Source organism: Melopsittacus undulatus, chromosome 7 (genome assembly GCF_012275295.1).
Source record: "Melopsittacus undulatus isolate bMelUnd1 chromosome 7, bMelUnd1.mat.Z, whole genome shotgun sequence".
NCBI lineage: Eukaryota > Metazoa > Chordata > Aves > Psittaciformes > Psittaculidae > Melopsittacus > Melopsittacus undulatus.
This window is the reverse complement of record NC_047533.1, coordinates 13,180,740-13,194,485: the sequence shown is the minus strand read 5'-3', so window position 1 is coordinate 13,194,485 and position 13,746 is coordinate 13,180,740. Positions and strand designations below refer to the sequence as shown.

The 13,746-nt window shown below is 37.4% G+C and overlaps 1 protein-coding gene across 2 annotated transcripts in view; it reads left to right on the top strand.

The window, feature by feature from the left end:
* Positions 1-13,746, top strand: part of STK32B (serine/threonine kinase 32B) — a 170,703-nt gene that overhangs the window by 72,081 nt on the left and 84,876 nt on the right. The gene's annotated exons all lie outside the window — the stretch shown is intronic.

The window sequence follows — 13,746 nt, the reverse complement described above, 5'->3', positions numbered from 1 at the left end:
ATTCTTGGGAAGGCAGGCACAAGAAGCTCATCCTCTCTAACAGGTATATTTGTGCCAGTGCTTTGCCTGAAGGATGGTGCAAGGAATACCTAACCTATGCTCTCATTAGACTTGATTAGACTACAGTGCACTGGCTTGCTCCAAGATTTGGCTAATTCATGGTACTGAACTAGTAGAAGAAGTAGCAGAACTTCCCTAACTCCACCATTCTCAGAGTGCTGTGCACTTCAGAACGCACAAGAGCTGCCATGAAACAGAACTCTCAGAATCTTGGGGTTTGGTTGTCTGACTGCTTTCATGTGGATTAATTTCGTTTAAAAGGCTGCCAACTGAGAAATAACCACAGATAGATATGTCCTAGCCTGCATCCTTACAGTGATGTAAGCCAATGCAGGTTACTTTGTGACCAGCTGTGTGTTTGATCACTGCAGTATGTGTGTCAATGCAATTGTTTATCAATAGATAGCAGTAAGATATATTAAAGAGAGGAGATTTTTGAGCACCTTTTCTTCCTTTATGATTCACTAATATGCTGATATTAATATAGAGACAGCAATATAAAAAGATTTTCTTAAAAAAGCACAGGGGCAGTGCCTATGTTATCTAATTTCATTCCTGCATTTATAACTGACTTAAATAATCTCTTTCTTGCTTCAGGATCCTTGACCCAAAGGGGTCTTCATTCTTTCCATGTCTCTTTCTTTTTAAGGAAGAAGTTGTCATTTACGTGAAATCGAACATAAACCAAAAGCTTCTTCAGAAGGGGTTGAGGCAGAGAGACAAAAAAATAGGGAAGTTTGTTATTTACCTTTTTTTTCTGGATTATGCATTATAACATATTGCATTTACAGCTTAATACCTTTCCTTTCTTTTTAATGTGAATAGATGAAGGTCAGTTTTCCCAGAGTTAAATGTAAAATCAATTTAGTGATCAGAAGCAAGATATGCCCCACAGTTAGAGGAAGGAACTCGGCACTTGTAAACCCAGCATAAGTCAGAAATTGCTGATCAAATAAAAAATGTTCACTGTCAGTCATATTTATCAACCTTTTTGTATCAGTCAAAATGTACATGTAAATGCGATATACTGATCATAGTAGGAACTTCCCAAAACAGAAAAGACAAGCTCTAGAGGACTTGAATTCTTCCCAGCTGACTTCGGACATCAGCCTTGTCCTGTTGGGCCACCTCTGTAATCAGTGGGAAAAAAGAGGAATTCTCTAGAGAGATTCTCTATGTGTCCATAGCACACCTATGATCAGAACAGTCTTGTTACTACATAGTGATCCGAAAGAAACTCCTCTTCTAACCCAAAGCACATTAATGATGTGCCTTCATGTTTCTATGGGAAACTGTCTGAAAAGTGTTTAGGTATTTCTAACAAAACCAAAAAAAGATGAACCGTTCATTGCAGGAGCAGAGAGGAGTTTTAGCCTACAGCAAAGTCAAGCAAAAAGGAAGGATAGAAATCTGTCCTATTCCAATCAGACAATTAGCTACAGAAGGTGTACATGTGCAAGGTAAGCTTGAACTTCTTTTTCTAGGTCTCATAAAAGGAAAAATTAAGATTTTTTTATAGCTGAGAGGAAAACCTTGCTCATGCCTAACTAAATGGAAGAGCACTGTTTTAAGCCTCTTAACCTATGCAAAGTGCCTCATACACACACGCACATGATCACTGCGGTGTCTAATGCTCTATACAGCAGAGACCTACGCCTATTCTTAACTCCAAAATGTGTTCATTTGTTTTTCATTCAGTGAAGTTTTTCATGTGCTGAAGGTTAAATTTCGTTATGACTGAAGCTTAATGGTGAATGCTCCAACTTTGATGTTTCTTTGGTTCACAAACCTGAAAAAAGACTTATAAAATTGTCTCTAAAACAGAGCAATGTTTGAAGTTAAAAATAGAGAGGGTTTGGAAATCATTTGTTGTAATTTTATAACAGGCTTGGCTGTTGAGCTTTGGGTTCCATCAAAGTATGAGACCAGATCTGTAATAGCCTTTTTCCAAGAGCTGCTGTATCCCCAGCAAAATCTTATTGTTAAATACTACAAAATATTGGTAACTATTTTTTTAATCTTCCACTAAATGAAGTATTTAATTTATTTATAATATATATTTTATATTATATTCATAATATAAAACGTAATATAATACATTCATAATATAAGCACATTTTAAAAATAGCATATAAATATTATTTAATTATTAATTAATTATTAATCAATAAATTAATATACTTTAACCACTTAATATATTAACATATGAAATTAATAAATATGAATTATTATATTAAATATTAGTAAACGATCACATAATATTTATAAAATATTGTATAATATAAAATATAATATTATATAATATATAAATATTATGCATATAAATTTATATTATATAAATTTGAGCCTCAAATAATGAGATTGTGAGAAAGAGGGAAAGGAAGCAGAGGAAATTCTCCATGAGATAAACATCTGCTCAAACTCTATTCTTCAACACTCCTTTTATTGTACGTAGGCTCAGAGAGCCAATCAGCTGCTAAAAGCTAAACACAGAATTTTTAGTTTTCAGGTGACTTCTGAAGTTTATCTAAGTTTATCTTGGACCCACAGCTCAACCAGTCACCTAAGGTAGATTGTCCAGTTGTGATTTTAGTCTTTTCCCAAATGAAGATTCCACAGCCTCTCTAGGCAACCTGTTCCAGTGTTTAACCCTCACAGAGAAGAAGCATTTCTTTGTGTTTATATGGAATTAATGTATGTTGATTTGTGCCCATTGCCTCTTGTCCAGTCACTGGGTACTATTAAGAAAAACCTGTCTCCCCCTTCTTCATTTCTGCCCATCAGGTATTTATACACATTGATGACAACTCCCCTGAGCCTTCTCTTTTCCAGGCTGAACAGTCCCAGCTCTCCCAGTCTGTTCTCATATGAAAAATGTTCCATTTCTTTAATCATCTTTTTGGCCCTGTACTGGATGTTTGTACTGGCAAGCCCAGAACTGGATTTGGTACTTCAGATGTGGCTTCACCAGTGCTGAGAAGAGGGGAAGGATCTCCTCCCTCCACCTGCTGGCAACACTCCTCCTAATGCAGCTTAGGATGCTGTTGACCTACTTTGCTGCTGCAAGGAGCACATTGAATCATAGAGTCACAGAATAGTTAGGGTTGGAAAGGACCTTAAGATCATCCAGTTCCAGCCCCCCTGCCATGGGCAGGGACACCTCACACTAAACCATGTCACCCAAAGCTTTGTCAAACCCGGCCATTGCTGGCTTTTGGTCAACTTGGTGTTCATCAGGAACTCAAGATCCTTTTCTGAAAAGCTGCTTTCGAGTGTCAGTCCCAGTATGTTCTGCCTTATTCCTCCTCAGGTGTCCATGTCACCTTGTTGAACTTAGGGAGATTCCCCTTCACAAATCTGTTATGTCTACTCCTGTTTACATTCCTGTCCTTTATGTGTTTGGAAATGATTTCTAGGATTAGTTGCTTCATCATTCCTAGGGATCAAGGTGAGGCTGACCAGCCTGTGGATCCTCCGATCTTCCTTCTTGCCCTTCTTGAGGGTAGGAGTGACATTTGCTTTTCTCCAGTCTTTAGCCACCTCTCCCCACCATCATGGTCTTCCACAGAAGTGGCAGTGGCCTTGACATGAAATCAGCCAGCTCCCTCAGCATTCATGGGTGCAGTACATCAGGACCTGCAGATTTATATAAGTCCAGTTCATTTAAGTGCTCCCTAACCTCTTTCCAAAGAACCTATTTTGTTTGGTGAGCTATTTCCTGTATTGGTAGTGGGCTTTTGTCTGTGTGAGTAATTTCCCAGAGTTCGTCACATACGTTGTTTGTTGCTTGCTTTAATTAGATGTGTTTGAGACAAGCAGGGGACAAGAGAGACTAGTTGGTAATATACAAATAATTGCTACTGCTGTAGTGCCATGTGCATATGAAATTATATAAATTGGCAGAGATACTAAGACAAAATGATAATGAAGAACTTGGCAAACATTTACCAAGTCCCAGCACATCTCCAACACAGCTGAATGGATTTTAGAGACTGCTTTCAGATGAGAACACTAGCAAATCCCAAGTGCCTTCTATATATACTCTTACTGAACCAGAATAGACCTCCCATGTAATTGTTATGTACTTACTGTAAAGAATGCTATACATAGAATGGGAGGCAGTGGAGACTTTTCTTTAAGCCCCTCAACAAAATACATATGAGAGATAAAAGAAATGGAAATAACTGATGAAGGATGACGTTGACTTTGGACTCAGAGAGTAAATCTGAGTGAAGTTGGTAAAAACTGGCATGCTTTTCATGACAGTAGCAAAATTAAAATGAGCTTTGACAATATTGCATCCAAGTCTGCTAAAATCCTAAACAAACAAACTGAGACATGGGCCTATTTTGCATTTATTTGCAGTTCTTCCTTTATAATTGGTTTAATAATATTTGAGAAAACACCAACTTTATCATGAGGCTGTACCATTAAGTCTACAAGTATGAGAGCAAATGAGCCAGAAAAATAATTAATTTTCTCCTGAAAAAACAAATTATCAGAAAGCACTTTTAGAATGCTTGGGAAAAAAAAAGATTACTTACTATATGGAAGTAAAAATGTTGCCAGAGTCATAGTAATTGCTCGCAGTGCAGCTGCATGGTGGTTTTTCTACATTTAACCATTCACAGTGCAACAAAATTTCACCCTATTTGTCTGATATTTTCTAGTTCTCAAGCAAATATTTGTGAAGGTTTCAATTAATGTCACTTGTTGCCTCAAAAGTTGCCTCCTGTATTGGTCTTTCTTGCAATAAGCTCATCCAATCCTTGTCAACAATCTTTGGAAAACTATCATTGCTCCTGAGTTAGAGAGCAGAGCTGGGGCGTGAAGCTGTTGAGCTGAGGAAGGGAGCTAATCGCAGTCTTGCAATACCCAAGGGCGTGGTGGTGATGACCTAAAAATGTCAGTATCTACAGATGGAGAAAAACTCTTTCAAAGAGAGATGTACACTGAAAGGATGAGTGACAATGGTGATATAGTACAGCAAGAGAAATCCCAACTGGATATAAGCAAAAAGTCTCTTCAAAACTCGGTGTGTGGCTGGGGTTTACTTCTTGGAGTGGCTGCAGAATTGACTTGGAGATTTTCAAAACTATCCTGACCAAAGCCCTGAGCAACTTGACTGAAGTTTAAAATTAGCCCTGTTTTGAGCAGGAGGTTGGGTTTGTTGATATCCAGAGAGCCCTTCCAGCCAAAATTATCCTACACATTTGTCTTAATAGTCAACGAATCTTAATCACAGTGTAAAAGATGTCCCATGACTGTGGGCCTTGTGCAAAGCCTGGCTTTAAGCTCGTTCTTCATTCCCAGTCCAGAGGAACAGAAAACAGTCTAAATAATAACAACTCTTTCTAATTTAGTAGCTGACCACCTCCATTTAATCTCTACAATACCAAGGACACCATAATAAAGGAGAAGCAAAATATCGGCTATTACCCACATTTCAAATGACCTCATCCTCTGCTATCATGTGCAAAAGCAAAGGCAGAAATAAAGAAGCTTCCTTTAACTAGAATAAAGCATCATTTGATTAGAGCCAGGGAAGGATTAAAAGAGAAGCTGCTTGAAGGTAAACCATCTCAAATGATCAGGACTCACAAAGAATCTGAACAGTTCAAAACAGGATTGATAGAAAACTTGTAGTTTATGCACTAAAAAATACATTAATGAGGTTTTATTTCATTAGGTGAAAGCAAAGTACATAGTAAAACAACAAACAGTAGTTATTCGGATTGCATTTTGCTTTTATATGTTCAGTTCCTTACCTTTGTTAGGTACCTACCTAACATGTTGCATGATTGCATAGTTTAAAATGAGCTGGGCCAAATGTGGCAGCGCACATGGAAAAGGGGAGCAGCTGTTTCTTACATCAGAGAACGTTTGTGGCCCTATTTCCTCAATGTCCTGGAGGGAGAAAAAGGCTTTTTCTCCATGCATGGATGAATAATAAACTGTCTCTAATCAATAACCCTTAGCTGGTTGGGAGCTGATATTAATTGGTGATGGTTATATGAAAATATACTATGTATTAACATGCCTGCAACAAGCGTCTTGCTGGCTTTGTTGAGACAGAAATTCTTGGCATCTTTCAAATTCATTTTAGGCTGGTTTTTATTTAGTAATTTTTTTTTTAGCTGTCCCATGTGGTTATATCAGAGTTAAACAGAATTTGAGAAGGTATTTCAAATAAGCATAAACAACTTGATTCTCTATAGAACAGTTTTCCTGTTCTCAAATATTTTCTTACATATTCTTGAAAGACATTTTTATTTATAAAGAAATTAAGGAAGTAATTATCCTTCATTCTTAACAGCATTTGGAGAAATTACTCTTGTCTTTCTGAGCTTGAAAATAAATGTATTTCATTTTTTTTGCAACAATAGCTTTCTATTATATATTTTGCAAGCATGCATTGCAAATTCCAGTAATCAATGTTTACCCATTCTCTAAAAGGACAAAAGAGATCTATAGAAATATAAGCAAAAAGGACATTAGGAAGGAATATTTCTAGCATTCCTTCATAGTGCCTGCATACTTGCATTTACAAGGTTCATAAATCCTGGGGGTTTGTCTCTTGGTGCTTGTACTTGGCTGACAGAATACACAAACGTGACTTTATTTGGCTTGAACATCTAATTTTATGAAATATGTAATTAAAAGAGAAGTATTGTCTATTCCCAGTCAAAGCAGGTACAAGAATTTTCAGCATACCTTTTTAGCCCAGGAACATGTGTAACAATTTGATGTATGAATGAACAAATTTGCAATTTTTGTCACTCATACTATACTATAACCTATAACAGCCTATACTATACCTGCACCATATTCCACCATACTATACCAGGGTGTTTTGGACCTATATTTTTCTTTTTTACCTAGATATTCAGTATACAGTTCTCTGGCAAATGTCAAATTATTCAAGCCTTTAAGTGATATGTTATTTTTTTAGTACAGAAAGTCTTGGATGAACCTACTGTTGCTTAACAATGGATGAGGATTATTCTGTAACATAGCTACACAAATTGGACTAATTTAAAAAAAAAGCAAGGCAAGCATATCAAGAAATAGTGGTACCATAATCAGTAATTATGCCTTCTACTTGCACTTGCACTTACCACTTACTTGTGGTAAATTCTTCTTAATTGCAGGATAATGCATGACCTGTACATGACAATGGTGCAAGTTGCTTATAACCTCATAAATTCATCAGTAATATCTTTGAATTTTAAGTACTGTATGCTATGTTATGTTTTAATGTCATGCAAACTCGATTTGTCTTTAGCAAACATTTCTATATGATATAGTCTATAGCATATAAATGTTAATTTCCTTAGCTTTTAAATCTTTGCATTTCTAAGTACAAAGTTCCTTAGATTTAGAGACTAAAGCATTGATTTTTTACTAATTTTACAATTGACTTTTATATATTCAGGCAAAACCTGTTTATATTCCTCTGCTTCCTAATGCATACAGCTTGTCAGAAGTAACATCCAGACTACCGATTTTTTGTTGTTCAGTTGTTTTCTTCTTTCAAGTAAATAAATGTAATAAGGCTATGTGCTATGTTTTTGCAGTATGCTTTACTTTTATAAAGATAAAATGCTGATTTTCTATTTCAACAAAATAGAATCCCCTTCATGTATAAACTCAGCTTGTACAAATTATAAGCTGGTTAGATATGGGATCCTAGTTATTTGGAACATTAGTCTTAGTAAATGCTATTATATTATCGGCACTTAGATGCCTAGTGATTTTTTATGCTATGTGTTGTGCAGATAATACAGAATCATAGAATCATAAGACCATAAAATGCTTACAATTAGAAAGAACCTTAAGATCATCCAGTTACAATCCCTTGCCATGGGTAGGGATGCCTCACACTACACCATGTCAACCAAGGCTCTGTCTAACCTGTCCTTGAGCACCTCCAGGGATGGAGCATTTACCACTTCTTTGGACAACCTGTTCTAGTGCTTCACCACCCTAGATGTTGACCAGAACTGGTCCCAACACCAGCCCCTGACACCATTCATTCATTACTGGTCTCCATTTGGACTTTGAGCTGTTGACCACAATACCTGCATGCAGCCATACAGCCATTTCTTTACCTGCTGATAAACCAATGATAGCCGCTGTCAAATTTATGTCTCTCTAGTTTAGAGACAACATCTTGTAGGACAGTGTCAAATGCTTTGCACAAGTCCACCATGTCAACTGCTTTTCTCTTAATCATCAGTTTTGTAGCCCAATAATAGAAGGCAGCCAAATTAGTCAGGTAAGATTTCCCCTTAGTGCAGCCATGCTGGCTGTCACCAATCACCTTGTTTTTCATGTGTCTTAACATGCTTTCCAGGAGAATCTGCTCCATGATCCTGCCAGGCACAGAGGTGAGACTGACTGGTCTGTAGCTCCCTGGGTCATCCATTTTCCCCTTACTGAAAATGGGAGTTATATTTCCCTTTTTCCAGTCATAGGGAATTTCACCTGAAGAAGAATTTTCTCTGTCCCCAAAAGCTTTAAGGAGAAGCAGAACTGGGAAAGCTCCCAGAGTAGTGCTTGCATTGGAACGGTGAGATTGCAGTGTATCTAGGCAGCCACTTCCCCACTTCACCCTGCCTCACCTGCAGCTGCATTTGCTATGCCTTGTCTAGTCTTGTGAGTGTGCTGCCCTGGCTATTTCAGCTCATGTTTCCTAGAGAGGCTCTAATAGCATTTTCCATTTTTCTCTATTCAGAGGCAGTTTTGATGCATTCTTATTTTGTGCAAGCCTTAAGAGCTCTGCAGAAATCAGTCTTGTCTCAGTATGTTCATGACATTCACTGGGCATATTTATTATGCAAAAACAGCTTCAGCATTTGATTTCCCCTGTTTAGCAACATAGCAAGATGAATCCTTCAAGTAAGAGTCATGTAGAACAATACATAATGTAAAAACAGAATAAGAAATTGCTGGTAAAAAAGTTGTTTCTTTTATGTGAAAGACAAGCAGAATCAGCTGTGGTAACATAATGCTTCACTCTGGATTTTCAGCAGAAAACAGGTCTTCATTCAAAAGTTTCTTCCTTAAGTAAAAGTCCCAATTTTTATCTTTTCTGTACCTTACAAAAAAAGCTCCCCAGCCTTTAGGATCCAGCTTACTGGCATAGTTTCCTGGGAGACTATTGTAGCATTGGCAGTCTACTGCTTCTAGAAATTTTGTTGTGAGACAATGATTCTAGGAGATCTGGTGACCCATGGAAACATCAAAGCTTCAAGCCTTGAAAGCCTCGTACGTGGTAAGGGCTCTGCCATTTGGACACCTTTGTGAAGTTGAAAGTCTGCTTTTGAACCACCTTTCCTACAGAAAGGAAATTGTCATTGATGAACAGGATTAGTAATAACCTGTGTAATTCAAACCCATCTGAACACACAACTGCAGCACTAGTGATGCACTGTAAATGGAACTGAATTTCCCAGGGAAGTTGGTACATTCACACAGCATTACACAGGGGTGCTACCTCAGGTTGAGGAAGCCAGACTGTGTTTGAAAGGTTCCTCTAGTCTTTGCTAATCCAGGCCAAAGCTGAGCAGCTCTGAAACAGGAATTGAGAAGGTCTCACAGAGAGAGCCCACAAGGCACCAAGACACAAGGCCAGTTCTTCCCAAGCCCTTAGTGTTCCTTGGTTTGATTGCAAAGTTAGGAACCAAGGCACTGTTACAGCTTTCTGTGCTGTTCTGGGACATTGGTGTCTACACCGGGAAAATCTACTGTCACTAGGGGCTTCATGTCACCAAAATAATTACCTCTTCCCTTTAATGCTACCTGGGGAAAACTGGAAAGAGATGCTTCTTTAAATCTGTAATTAGAAACTACCAAGATGTAATCATTTATCACATTCAGTTCAGAGCAAATGTACTGTGTTAGCTCAGTGCCTGAACTGTGCGCATCTTGCTTTAACTGATTACCTCAAATTTATGAAGTTTGGTTTGAGCTTAATGATATATATTTTTTTTGTAGTGCATATTTACACTTAAATTAAAGTCACATATGAAATATCCCTCATGATGTCCTTTTCCTCAGGTAATACATATGAACAAGAACTCTGGATGCTGGTACCTCATCTGGAAGGATTTCAACAAAAAATTCTCATAGCTAACTAAGATGAAGGAATGCAAATAAAAAAAGTGATCCTCATAATTCATCATAACTGCTTCTGTGAAGAGACAGAGATACAAATAATAAATACAAATATGATATAACCACAAAATATAAATATTATTAAAACAAATATACAGATATAAATATGGAAGCAGATACAATTTATTCAGAAAGTGCTTTGTTTAAATTTGTTCCCATGTAGGATTTTGTTCAATGGTAGTTTATCTTCCAGTCTAGAGATAATAAAAAATCCAATTCACTGTAGCTAGGGACATTATTATTTTATCTTAATTTGAAGAAATGTGATTCTAATGCATTAAAACTTTTCTTCAAGAGAGAGAAAGCAGAGACTAGCAGTGTAATTAGAAGTTTTCCTCTGACTGGTTCATGACACTACTTAAAAAACAAACAAACAAAAGAAGCAAAAAGAATAATCCAAGACATTTACTCTTTCATTTCAAGGAGGATTAAAATGTTGTCTTTACAGTAACTTAGTAATGTATTACTATTCAATATCAGTCACAATTCACTCAGTATTTTCAGTTATGTGGTTAACATAAAAATCCAAAATTACTTCTGATTTCATTTCAAAAACCAATTGTCTTTTTTTGTATCTTATATGCCTTTGAGCAGATAAGAAACTTACAAAAGTAAAATTACATTGCTTATTCAAAAACTAATTTCCATTGGCTGATTTGCCACCAGCCCCTCCCCAGCCTGCAGCAATATTTTCAGATTCATTTTTCCCATGGCCAGTTTCAATTCTTAGACCAATAAATCAAACCCACTTATTTCTTGAAATATTGAAGAAGCAAGAAGCTAAAAGAGGATACTTAATTTCTTGTGTAAAGATAGAATATTGGATTTGTGTAAGGGAGAGAAATGGAGGACTAGACTGCTTGTGACTATGACAAACCAAAGTGGTCAGGAGCTGGTACACAAAGTCCAGTGAGTCCTTAATGCGGGTAAGGAGCAGCACCGTTTGGTACCCAGCTGCACAGCAGGACCTGGAGCAACTCCTGCTTTGCATTCAGTAGCTTAGAATGGCCATCAGCTCCAGAGACAACCTATTGTTTGCCATGTCCAAGATCTCCTTTAGGTTGTAGACACATAATTTTATTGGGATGAACTAATTTACTCTCCAGAAAATCTCTTGGAATGGTCTTGCAGCACCTTTCATCACATTGTGATCTGATGTTCTTATGTAAACAGTAGGAGAAATGTCATCTGTGCAGGTCTGATCCAAGTGGACTGACTGTAGGGAAGACACCATTATCTAGGGCACATAGCATATAGTTAGCATAATGATGTGTCGGGTGCAATATCATTTAGAATGGATGAGAAAGTCTGCTGATATACTGAACATATCTATTCACAGTATCTGTTATTTCAAACTGGGTCTCTGTACGTTATATCTTAACTACACCAGCACACACAACAATTCTGACAGGATCAGCAGAGTTACCACAGATATATATCAGTACAAATGAAAGAAAAATCTATCTCCAGGTAAAAGAGAACATTGGAGAGGGTGTACAGAGCTCCTCAGGAGCTGTGTCTCTGTGCATCATTCTAATTTTAACACCTAAATAAAACTGGCTTGTGCTTCATTCACAGGACATGACAGATCATAGAATCACAGAATTTGAGGTTGGAAGGGACATCAAGGATCATCTGGTACAACTTTCCTTGGCAAAATCATAGTCTAGACAAGCTGGCCAGCACCCTGTCCCACCAAGTCTTAAAAGTGTCCAGTGAAGGAAGGCCGATGAGTGCAAACATTGCAGCCTGGATAAGAACAAGATTTCACATTTATATTTGCCATTCCCTGATGGCTCTTTTATCCAGACTACACACTCATGGGTACCCTTTGAAACACATTCATTATTATTTTCCCACAAAAGGGAATAGTCGCTCAACTTACAAGGACGTTCACAGCAGTCACTCTTTACCCTGCCTTCACCCTCTGCCTCATGGTGCTGAATAAATGAAAAAAATCACTCAGAACATTTTCCTTCTCAAGACCAGAGTTGCGGCAGAACCATCTCCTCTGGCATGTAATCCTACAATTTTAGACACCAAGAGAGCTCTTTAGTCCCAGGGTAGATACAATATTTCACTTGTACATTTAAGTAGAGTTTTTAATCTGTAACTCTCAGTTTGGATTTTTATATACATATATATATAAAGGAACCTGACAAAACATACACTTTACTCAAGCAGTAACTGAAGGAAATAAAGAACACCATTCATTACATCTGCTCAATGCTACAACCAGTTTGTTTAAAATAACAGCAGTGTCAAAAAAAGAAAAAAATTAAACATAACTACATATTTGAGCTTTCCTTTTACAATTGCTCTAGGCTCAGTAATGCACAACATTCAGTGTAATTTGAATATAATTGAAATCTTCTGGGTTCTTAGCATGTGTCTCTCATGGAATTCTGAGTCTCCGGAGGTGAGCAGACACAATATGCCACCTACTTTACTATTTTGTTTCAGAGATCTGAGTTATTGAGAAGTAAGCTTAATGCAAATAAAATAGCCTTCACCTCCTGGCATGTGACAGACATAGGGAAATTCACCAGAAGAGCAGAGTACCTAGACACCCACTTCTTAGAGCTGTGCTCAGAAAGAATAGCAAGCATTTAAATCCAAAATGAACCATCTGTGACAACCCCTAAGTAGTGCCTCATTTCAGAAAGTGTAAGCCTGGGGATGAAAGTGAAACTGTACATAACTATCAATTAAAATAATATAATATAGACTTTTCTGCCTTTGGGGAGAGGGTGGGCACAGATTTTCTGGAAGCCCACTCTTTTTCATTTCCTTAGCATGTATTTTAGCGTTCAGGAGAACTGAATCACATCTGTAACAAGAATATATTATGCACCTCATGTAAAAAAAGGTGATAAAGAAGCATTTTCATTGTGGATCACCTCTCAGCAGTTCATGTCCATAACAGGCATAAGCTAACATAACTTTACATTAAAATAAGTTCTAAAATAATTTTTAAGAGAAGAGTGACTTCATATTAGAAATAAGGTGTCCCCCATTCCTCATTTTGGAAATCTAAACCACTATATCTTAGACAGTCGCATTCAGAAATGAAAACCAGAGAGTTTGTCAATTTACTCAGCTCAGAAATAAACAGAACAATGGCAACATAGAATCATAGAATCATAGAATCATAGAATAGTTAGGGTTGGAAAGTACCTTAAGATCATCCAGTTCCAACCCCCCTGCCATGGGCAGGGACACCTCACACTAACCCATGCCACCCAAGGCTCTGTCCAGCCTGGCCTTGAACACCACCAGGGACGGAGCATTCACAAACTCCCTGGGCAAGCCATTCCAGTGCCTCACCACCCTTACAGTACAGAACTTCCTCCTTATATCCAATCTAAACTTCCCCTGTTTAAACCAAGATAAATAGAAAAACATGGAAATTCCTGCTTGCCCAAGAACTGTATATACACTGTACATTGGCTGGCTATACCTTTGGATTTACAGGATTTAAATCAGATCAGAATTTGGTCTTCAGAG